Raw genomic sequence first — 11,467 nt, 5'->3', positions numbered from 1 at the left:
AACAGGATGTGGTTGGTTGTGGAGGGAGAGCAGGGGGTAGAGAACAGGATGTGGTTGGTTGAGGAGGGAGAGCGGGGGGGAACAGGATGTGGTTGGTTGTGGAGGGAGAGCGGGGGGGGGTAGAGAACAGGATGTGGTTGGTTGAGGAGGGAGAGCGGGGGGGAGGGTAGAGAACAGGATGTGGTTGGTTGAGGAGGGAGAGCGGGGGCGGGGGGTAGAGAACAGGATGTGGTTGGTTGAGGAGGGAGAGCAGGGGGGTAGAGAACAGGATGTGGTTGGTTGAGGAGGGAGAGCGGGGGCGGGGGGGTAGAGAACAGGATGTGGTTGGTTGAGGAGGGAGAGCGGGGGCGGGGGGTAGAGAACAGGATGTGGTTGGTTGAGGAGGGAGAGCAGGGGGGTAGAGAACAGGATGTGGTTGGTTGAGGAGGGAGAGCAGGGGGGTAGAGAACAGGATGTGGTTGGTTGAGGAGGGAGAGCGGGGGCGGGGGGTAGAGAACAGGATGTGGTTGGTTGCTCTGGCTCATCATTTCCTGACTAAAAGGAAGATCGATTTATAAATGATTTTGACATTGCCATAGTTCAACCGCTGAAAAACCTTCATTAACATACAGCCTTTATTAACAGCCTTCATTAACATACTCATTAACATACAGCCTTCATTAACATACAAGGAGCCATCTCCAATTTCATTCATCAACTAAATAAATTATACTGTAGCACATTCACTGACATTATAGTAGACTGTAGGCTACTTCCTGTATCAGATACTAGCACATTCACTGACATTATAGTAGACTGTAGGCTACTTCCTGTATCAGATACTAGCACATTCACTGACATTATAGTAGACTGTAGGCTACTTCCTGTATCAGATACTGGCACATTCACTGACATTATAGTAGACTGTAGGCTACTTCCTGTATCAGATACTGGCACATAGCTACATTATAGTAGACTGTAGGCTACTTCCTGTATCAGATACTGGCACATAGCTACATTATAGTAGAACAGGCTACTTCCTGTATCAGATACTGGCACATAGCTACATTATAGGCTACTTCCTGTATCAGATACTGGCACATAGCTACATTATAGGCTACTTCCTGTATCAGATACTGGCACATAGCTACATTATAGTAGAACAGGCTACTTCCTGTATCAGATACTGGCACATAGCTACATTATAGGCTACTTCCTGTATCAGATACTGGCACATAGCTACATTATAGGCTACTTCCTGTATCAGATACTGGCACATAGCTACATTATAGTAGAACAGGCTACTTCCTGTATCAGATACTGGCACATAGCTACATTATAGGCTACTTCCTGTATCAGATACTGGCACATAGCCTACAGTCTACTATAATGTAGCTACTTCCTGTATCAGATACTGGCACATAGCTACATTATAGTAGACTGTAGGCTATTCCTGTATCCACGCTATATTACGATGCCGTTATGATTTCATTGGTCTAGTCAGGCATGATTTTAGGTCTTCTAATCAAAGTTGTATCTCGTTTCCTTCCTTCAGGGACAAGCAGTTCTGTATCCCTTATTCAACTCAGTTCCAGTGTTAATGTGGAGACGTACAGTTGAAGTCGTAAGTTTACATACACCTTCGCCAAATATATTTAAAATTAGTTTCACAATTCCTGACATTTTAATCCTAGTAAAAATTCCCTGTTTTAGGTCAGTTAGGATGACCACTTTATTTTCAGAATGTGAAATGTCAGAATAATAGTAGAGAGAATGATTTATTTCAGCTTTTATTTCTTTCATCACATTCCCAGTGGGTCAGAAGTTTACATACACTCAATTAGTATTTGGTAACATTGCCTTTAAATTGTTTAACTTGGGTCAAACGTTTCAGGTAGCCTTCCACAAGCTTCCCACAATAAGTTGGGTGAATTTTGGCTCATTCCTCCTGACAGAGCTGGTGTAACTGAGTCAGGTTTGTAGGCCTCCTTGCTCGCACACACTTTTTCAGTTCCGCCAACAAATCTTCTATAGGGTTGAGGTCAGGGCTTTGTGATGGCCACTCCAATACCTTGACTTTGTTGTCCTTAAGCCATTTTGCCACAATTCTGGAAGTATGCTTGGGGTCATTGTCCATTTGGAAGACCCATTGGCGACCAAGCTTTAACTTCCTGACTGATGTCTTGAGATGTTGCTTCAATATATCCACATCATTTTCCTGCCTCACGATGCCATCTATTTTGTGAAGTGCACCAGTCCTTCCTGCAGCAAAGCACCCCCACAACATGATGCTGCCACCCCTGTGCTTCACAGTTGGGATGGTGTTCTTCGGCTTGCAAGCCTCCCCCTTTTTCCTCCAAACATAACAATGGTCATTATGGCCAAACAGTTCTATTTTTGTTTCATCAGACCAGAGGACATTTCTCCAAAAAGTACGATCTCTGTCCCCATGTGCAGTTGCAAACAGTAGTCTGGCTTTTTATGGTGGTTTTGGAGCAGTGGCTTCTTCCTTGCTGAGCGGCCTTTCAGGTTATGTCGATATAGGACTCGTTTTACTGTGGATATAGATACTTTTGTACCCGTTTCCTCCAGCATCTTCACAAGGTCCTTTGCTGTTGTTCTGGGATTGATTTGCACTTTTCACACCAAGGTACGTTCATCTCTAGGAGGCAGAACGAGTCTCCTTCCTGAGCGGTATGACGGCTGCGTGGTCCTATGGTGTTTATACTTGCGTACTATTGTTTGTACAGATGAACGTGGTTCCTTCAGGCGTTTGGAAATTGCTCCCAAGGATGAACCATTCTTGTGGAGGTCTACAACTTTTTTTCTGAGGTCTTGGCTGATTTCTTTTGATTTTCCCATGATGTCAAGCAAAGAGGCACTGCGTTTGCAGATAGGCCTTGAAATACATTCACAGGCACACCTCACATCCAATTGACTCAAATGTTGTCAATTAGCCTATCAGAAGCTTCTAAAGCCATGACATTTTCTGGAATATTCCAAGCTGTTTAAAAGGCAGTCAACATAGTGTATGTAAACTTCTGACCCACTGGAATTGTGATAGTGAATTATAAGTGAAGTGGAGACACAAACCCACAACCCCATTCAGTCAGATCCAGTGTTATTGTGGAGACCCAAACCCACAGCTCCAGCACACAACATCATGTAGGGGTGTAGTTTATTGTTATTTACAATGACGGCCTACCGGTAGCCAAACCCTAACGATGCTGGGCGCCGTCCTATGGGACTCCCAATCACGGCCGGTTGCAATACAGCCTGGAACCGAACCAGGGTCTGTAGTGAGGCCTCTAGCACTGAGATGTAGTGCCTTAGACCGCTGCGCCGCTCGGGATCGCTACATGTAAATTACTATGTAAAATATGTATATATGCGCTACATTTACAATTGAATTCATCCATGAAATAAATACTAGCACATTAATTGTTATTTTAACACCAGCCTACTCCCCTATCAACACAGTAAATAATATTACCTACGCGCTTTCAACAAGTACGTTATGAACAAAAATGTATTATTTTTAAATAAACCAAATTTGCCTCATCAATAAATATTTCCTAAACGAATTCACAATTTAATATATCCTACTTACTCCTCAAATCGGATCAAGGACATCATGGTCATTATTTTAAATCGTCTAAGGAAATTATCTGGAGCTTACACTCTCGAAAATCGCACCTGCCGCTTGTAAAAACGTCCTTAAACCATTTAGATTGAGGTAGGGACATCCCAAGGATCCCGAATAGCACTGCGAAAGCCTATGGGACTCCTCTATCCGATTGAAAGCCACGGACAACTCTTATTGGTTGTCTGTTTAGGCTACTGAGAACACAGTCTGTGATTGGCTAACAACATTTAGATCTGTATTGGGGGGGAGATAACATACCATGAGGTGTTGAGGGAAAGACAGATTACCTACAGATTGGACAGTCTCTTCTTGGCCTTTAGAGATAACAGGAAATACACAAGACCTAGAATACACTATAGCGCAAGGTGGATACACCGGAATGTCGACCTGCACGGGGAAAAACGGTACACTTCTAACGTTTTATTAATTTAAATATTAACTATGCACCTTATGACTTTCATTAACACGCAGACGACGGCACGGCGTCATGTCAGTCAGATGTTTAATGGTAGGCGATATATATATATATATAGCAGAACATGGTGGTATGTCGCCTCGGCTTAATTCTGGCACATATCACCCCCCATAGACACACACACACACACACACACACACACGAGAGCGCTGCGATTAAGGCGCGAGAACGAGAGAGAGGAAATGTAGAGAAAACAAACTCTTTAGACAGCGTAACAAAGTACCTGCTGTTCTGTTGTTGCTTCATCAAAAATGGCCGTCTAACAGGAAGCAACATGTAGTGAGACGTCACCAACGTCAGGTGTAGTGTCTCCGTCTTTTAGGTCGTCATGCAAACAGATGTTATTGCAAGTGTAGCAAAATGCTTCTGTTTCTAGCTCCAACAGTGCAGTAAATATCTAACAATTCACAAATCTAAAAGTAAAATAATGGAATTAAGAAATATATAAATATTAGGACGAGCAATGTCAGAGTGGCATTGACTAAAATACAGTAGAACAGAATACAGTATGTACATATGGAGTAAAGCAGCATGTAAACATTACAGTGGCCAGTGATTCCATGTCCATGTATCTAAGGTGCAGGGTAACCGAGTGGTAGCCGGCCAGCGATGGCTATTTCAGTCTCTCGGTCCCCAGCTTTGATGCACCTGTACTGACCTCGCCTTCTGGATGATAGCGGGGTGAACAGGCAGTGGCTCGGGTGGTTGTTGTCCTTGATGATCTTTTTGGCCTTCCTGTGACATCGGGTGGTGTAGGTGTCCAGGAGGGCAGGAAGTTTGCCCCCGGTAATGTGTTGTGTAGACCGCACCACCCTCTGGAGAGCCCTGCGGTTGCGGGCGGTGCAGTTGCCGTACCAGGCGGTGATACAGCACGACAAGATGCTGCCCATTTGTGCATCTGTAAAAGTATGTGAGGGTTTTAAGTGCTAAGCCAAATTTCTCCAGCCTCCTGAGGTTGAAGAGGTGTTGTTGCACCTTCTTCACCACACTGTCTGTGTGGATTAGAGGTCGACCGATTAAAACGGAATGGCCGATTAATTGGGGCCGATTTCAAGTTCATAACAATCGGTAAATCGGTATTTTTGGCCACCGATTTACATTTTTTCTACACCTTTATTTAACTAGGCAAGTCAGATTAAGAACACATTCTTATTTTCAATGACGGCCGAGGAACGGGGGTTAACTGCCTTGTTCAGGGGGGATTCGTTTTTGCAACCTTCCGGTTACTAGTCCAACGCTCTAACCACCTGCCTTACATTGCACTCCACGAGGAGCCTGCATGGCAGGCTGACTACCTGCTACGTGAGGGCAGCAAGAAGCCAAAGTAAGTTGCTAGCATTAAACTTATCTTATAAAAAACTATCAATCTTAACATAATCACTAGTTAACTACACATGGTTGACGATATTACTAGTTTATCTAGCCTGTCCTGCGTTGCATATAATCGATGCGGTGCCTGTTAATTTATCATTGAATCACAGCCTACTTCGACAAACGGGTGTTGATTTAATAAGCGCATTGGCGAAAAAAGCACTGTCGTTGCACCAATGTACCATAAACATCAATGCCTTTAAAATCAATACACAAGTATATATTTTTAAACCTGCATATTTAGTTAATATTGCCTGTTAACATGAATTTCTTAACATGAAATTGTGTCACTGCTCTTGCGTTCATTGCACGCAGAGTCAGGGTATATCCAACAGTTTGGGCCGCCTGGCTCGTTGCGAACTAATTTGCCAGAATTTTACGGAACTATGAAATAACATTGTAGGTTGTTCAATGTAACAGGAATATTTAGACTTAGGGATGCCCCCCGTTAGATAAAATACGGAACGGTTCCGTATTTCACTAAAAGAATAAACGTTTTGTTTTCGAGATGATAGTTTCCGGATTCGACCATATTAATGACCAAAGGCTCGTGTTTCTGTGTGTTATTATGTTATAATTAAGTCTATGATTTGATAGAGCAGTCTGACTGAGCGGTGGTCGGCAGCAGCAGCTCGTAAGCATTCATTCAAACAGCACTTTCGTGCGTTTTGCCAGCAGCTCTTCGCAATTCTTCAAGCATTGCGCTGTTTATGACTTCAAGCCTATCAACTCCCAAGATTAGGCTGGTGTAACCAATGTGAAATGGCTAGCTAGTTAGCTGTGTGCGCGCTAATAGCGTTTCAAACATCACTCGCTCTGAGACTTGGAGTAGTTGTTCCCCTTGCTCTGCATGGGTAACGCTGCTTCGAGGGTGGCTGTTGTCGATGTGTTCCTGGTTCGAGCCCAGGTAGGAGCGAGGAGAGGGACGGAAGCTATACTGTTACACTGGCAATACTAAAGTACCTATAAGAACATCCAATAGTCAAAGGTATATGAAATACAAATCGTATAGAGAGAAATAGTCCTATAATTCCTATAATAACTACAACCTAAAACTTCTTACCTGGGAATATTGAAGACTCGTTAAAAGGAACCACCAGCTTTCATATGTTCTCATGTTCTGAGCAAGGCACTTAAACGTTAGCTTTCTTACATGGCACATATTGCACTTTTACTTTCTTCTCCAACACTTTGTTTTTGCATTATTTAAACCAAATTGAACATGTTTCATTATTTATTTGAGGCTAAATTGATTTTATTGATGCATTATATTAAGTTAAAATAAGTGTTCATTCAGTATTGTTGTAATTGTAATTATTACAAAGGAAAAAAAAAAAAATGTAATTTTTGTTTAATTAATTGGCCGATTAATCGGTATCGGCGTTGAAAAATCATAATCGGTTGACCTCTACTACACACTTCCTGATGAACTCATATCAAACCAGCAGTCCTGTACCCCAGCAGTACCTTAACCTCCAGAGATCTCTCCCTGGACTCAGCGTTCCCCAGTAGTACCAAACCAGCAGAGCTCCGACTGTCCGCAATAAGCTGAGAGCGGCTGGACTGAGGGCTTGTAGTCTGGTGAGGGCCTGCCTTACATCATCGGCAACAACGTCGCCTATGGGCACAAACCCACCGTCGCTGGACCAGACAGGACTGGCATAAAGTGCTTTTCACTGACGAGTCACGGTTTTGTCTCACCGGGGGTGATGGTCGGATTCGCGTTTATCGTCGAAGGAATGAGCGTTACACCGAGGCCTGTACTCTGGAGCGGGATCAATTTGGAGGTGGAGGGTCCGTCATGGTCTGGGGCGGTGTGTCACAGCATCATCGAACTGAGCTTGTTGTCATTGCAGGCAATCTCAACACTGTGCGTTACAGGGAAGACATCCTCCTCCCTCATGTGGTACCCTTCCTGCAGGCTCATCCTGACATGACCCTCCAGCATGACAATGACACCAGCCATACTGCTCGCTCTGTGCATGATTTCCTGCAAGACAGGAAAGTCAGTGGTCTGCCATGGCCAGTGAAGAGCCCAGATCTCAATCCCATTGAGCACGTCTGGGACCTGTTGGATTGGAGGGTGAGGGCTAGGGCCATTTCCCCCCCAGAAATGTCCAGGAACTTGCAGGTCCCTTGGTGGAAGAGTGGGGTAACATCTCACAGCAAGAACTGGTAAATCTGGTGCAGTCCATGAGGAGGAGATGCACTGCAGGCCTTAGTGCAGCTGGTGGCCACACCAGATACTGACTGTTACTTTTGATTTTGACCCCCCCTTTGTTCAGGGACACATTATTCCATTTCTGTTAGTCACATGTCTGTGGAACATGTCTCAGTTGTTGAATCTTGTTATGTTCATACAAATATTTACACATTTTAAGTTTGCTGAAAAATGAGAACAGTCATTTTCTGAGGGCTAAAAACAGAAACACACCGATTCCATTGAGCTCCATCGTGTTTAATATGGAGGAAAGACAGTGGTTTAAATAGGTTCATATGGCATAATCTAAAACGTGTTTTTTCTGACTATGCTCTTCAAGAGGTGACGATACGACCTACATAGTCCAAAGAAAACAGAAACGGATTCCAATGATCTGCATGGTTTCTTTCTTCTTCCATACAGAGGACACCATTTCTACAATCTCTTCATCCTATTTAATGAAACGGCTAGCTATTTCTGAAGTGGCAGACAACAGACTGAGGAAAAGGTTGCATCAGGAAAATCAAGAGAATATATTACAGAATGTTGATAGAAATCTCTTCACATTGGTTCTGATCAAGAGGGTATACTCAGTCACTATATATATATATATATATATATAATTTAAAAATCAAGACATCAGTCAAGTTCTAATGCCTAAAATCACATTTAGTTGAAAATAGAAAACTACCAACTGGCTTAGACAGAGAAGATCAATAGAGTCAAGGGGAAAAGTCTACAGTGAGGGGAAAAACGTTTTTGATCCCCTGCTGATTTTGTACGTTTGCCCACTGACAAAGAAGTGATCAGTCTAATTTTAAATGGTAGGTTTATTTGAACAGTGAGAGACAGATTAATAACAACAAAATCCAGACAAACGCATGTCAAAAATGTTATAAAATGATTTGCATTTTAATGAGGGAAATAAGTATTTGATCCCTCTGCAAAACATGACTTAGTACTTGGTGGCAAAACCCTTGTTGGCAATCACAGAGGTCAGACGTTTCTTGTAGTTGGCCACCAGGTTTCCGCACATCTCAGGAGGGATTTTGTCCCACTCCTCTTTGCAGATCTTCTCCAAGTCATTAAGGTTTCGAGGCTGACGTTTGGCAACTCGAACCTTCAGCTCCCTCCACAGATTTTCTCTGGGATTAAGGTCTGGAGACTGGCTAGGTCACTCCAGGACCTTAATGTGCTTCTTCTTGAGCCACTCCTCTGTTGCCTTGGCCGTGTGTTTTGGGTCATTGTCATGCTGGAATACCCATCCACGACCCATTTTCAATGCCCTGGATGAGGGAAGGAGGTTCTCACCCAAGATTTGACGGTACATGGCCCCGTCCATCATCCCTTTGATGCGGTGAAGTTGTCCTGTCCCCTTAGCAGAAAAACACCCCCAAAGCATAATGTTTCCACCTCCATGTTTGATGGTGGGGATGGTGTTCTTGGGGTCATAGGCAGCATTCCTCCTCCTCCAAACATGGCGAGTTGAGTTGATGCCAAAGAGCTCCATTTTGGTCTCATCTGACCACAACACTTTCACCAGTTGTCCTCTGAATCATTCAGATGTTCATTGGCAAACTTCAGACGGGCATGTATATGTGTATTCTTGAGCAGGGGGACCTTGTGGGCGCTGCAGGATTTCAGTCCTTCACAGCGTAGTGGGTTACCAATTGTTTTCTTGGTGACTATGGTCCCAGCTGCCTTGAGATCATTGACAAGATCCTCCCGTGTAGTTCTGGGCTGATTCCTCACCGTTCTCATGATCATTGCAACTCCACGAGGTGAGATCTTGCATGGAGCCCCAGGCCCAAGGGATATTGACAGACCTTTTGTGTTTCTTCCATTTGCGAATAATCGCACCAAATGTTGTCACCTTCTCACCAAGCTGCTTGGCGATGGTCTTGTAGCCCATTCCAGCCTTGTGTAGGTCTACAATCTTGTCCCTGACATCCTTGGAGAGCTCTTTGGTCTTGGCCATGGTGGAGAGTTTGGAATCTGATTGATTGATTGTTTCTGTGGACAGGTGTCTTTTTTACAGGTAACAAGCTGCAGTTAGGAGCACTCCCTTTAAGAGTGTGCTCCTAATCTCAGCTCGTTACCTGTATAAAAGACACCTGGGAGCCAGAAATCTTTCTGATTGTGAGGGGGTCAAATACTTATTTCCCTCATTAAAATGCAAATCAATTCATAACATTTTTGACATGCGTTTTTCTGGATTTTTTGGTTGTTATTCTGTCTCTCACTGTTCAAATAAACCTACCATTAAAATTATAGACTGATAATTTCTTTGTCAGTGGGCAAACGTACAAAATCAGCAGGGGATCAAATAATTTTTCCCGCTCACTGTATACATTTTCTGAACCCTGGTGTTCACCATCAGGACAGATCACCTCCATGGAGGAATGTTTTGTGAAGATAAACAAGGGCTGTGTCTCAAATGACACATTATTGCCTACCCGGCCAGGGCACTACCCCCCCAGCCAGGGCACTACATAGAGAATAGGCCTCCCGCACCTAGATTGAAGAAAGGTGCTTTAAGGACGTGATTCAGGCTGAGAGGAAAAGGTATTGTCCTGGTGAAGATGAGGTAGGCCTAGTCTGGGGTTAAAGCCCGCCGTCAGGTCTGGGGTCAGGAACAGTCTGGGGTCGGGTTAAAGCCCGCGGTCAGGTCTGGGGTCGGGTTAAAGCCAGGTTCGGGAACAGTCCGTAGCCAGGTTCGGGAACAGTCCGTAGCCAGGTTCGGGAACAGTCCGTAGCCAGGTTCGGGAACAGTCCGTAGTCAGGTTCGGGAACAGTCCGTAGTCAGGTTCGGGAACAGTCCGTAGTCAGGTTCGGGAACAGTCCGTAGTCAGGTTCGGGAACAGTCCGTAGTCAGGTTCGGGAACAGTCCGAAGCCAGGTTCGGGAACAGTCCGAAGCCAGGTTCGGGAACAGTCTGTAGTCGGGTTAAAGCCGGTTCAGGAACAGTCCGAAGCCAGGTTAAAGCCGGGTTCAAGAACAGTCTGAAGCCGGGTTCAGGAACAGTCTGTAGTCGGGTTCGGGAACAGTCTAAAGCCGGGTTCGGGAACAGTCTAAAGCCGGGTTCGGGAACAGTCTAAAGCCGGGTTCGGGAACAGTCTAAAGCCGGGTTCGGGAACAGTCTAAAGCCGGGTTCGGGAACAGTCTAAAGCCGGGTTCGGGAACAGTCTAAAGCCGGGTTCGGGAACAGTCTAAAGCCGGGTTCGGGAACAGTCTAAAGCCGGGTTCGGGAACAGTCTGTAGTCGGGTTAAAGCCTGGCGTCAGTCTCTGGTGTAGTTTTGTCAGGTCTCTCTGTGTAGAAAAGAATGTAAGCCTTGGCTTTAACCACCGTCTCCTCCTCAGCCAGAGTCACGGTGCTGTCGTTGAAGTGGTACCAGCGGCCGTCCCGTTTGCCGTCTGATCAGTCCCTACACCCAAACAAGGGCACTGCGTTCATCCACCTCTGGCCTGCTGGCCCCCCTACCTCTGAGGAAGCACAGTTCCCGCTCAGCCCAGTCAAAACTGTTCGCTGCTCTGGCACCCCAATGGTGGAACAAGCTCGCTCACGACGCCAGGACAGCGGTTAAATGTACAGTCAAGGCCAAAAGTTGAGAATGTGAAAATTAATATTTGTGTCAAAGTCTGCTGCCTCAGTTTGTATGATGGCAATTTGCATATACTCCAGAATGTTATGAAGAGTGATCAGATGAATTGCAAAGTCCCTCTTTGCCATGCAAATTAAATGAATCCCCCAAAAACATTTCCACTGCATTTCAGCCCTGCCACAAAAGGACCAGCT

Source organism: Salmo salar, chromosome ssa23, assembly GCF_905237065.1.
Source record: "Salmo salar chromosome ssa23, Ssal_v3.1, whole genome shotgun sequence".
Lineage (NCBI taxonomy): Eukaryota > Metazoa > Chordata > Actinopteri > Salmoniformes > Salmonidae > Salmo > Salmo salar.
This window is presented reverse-complemented; position numbering follows the sequence as displayed.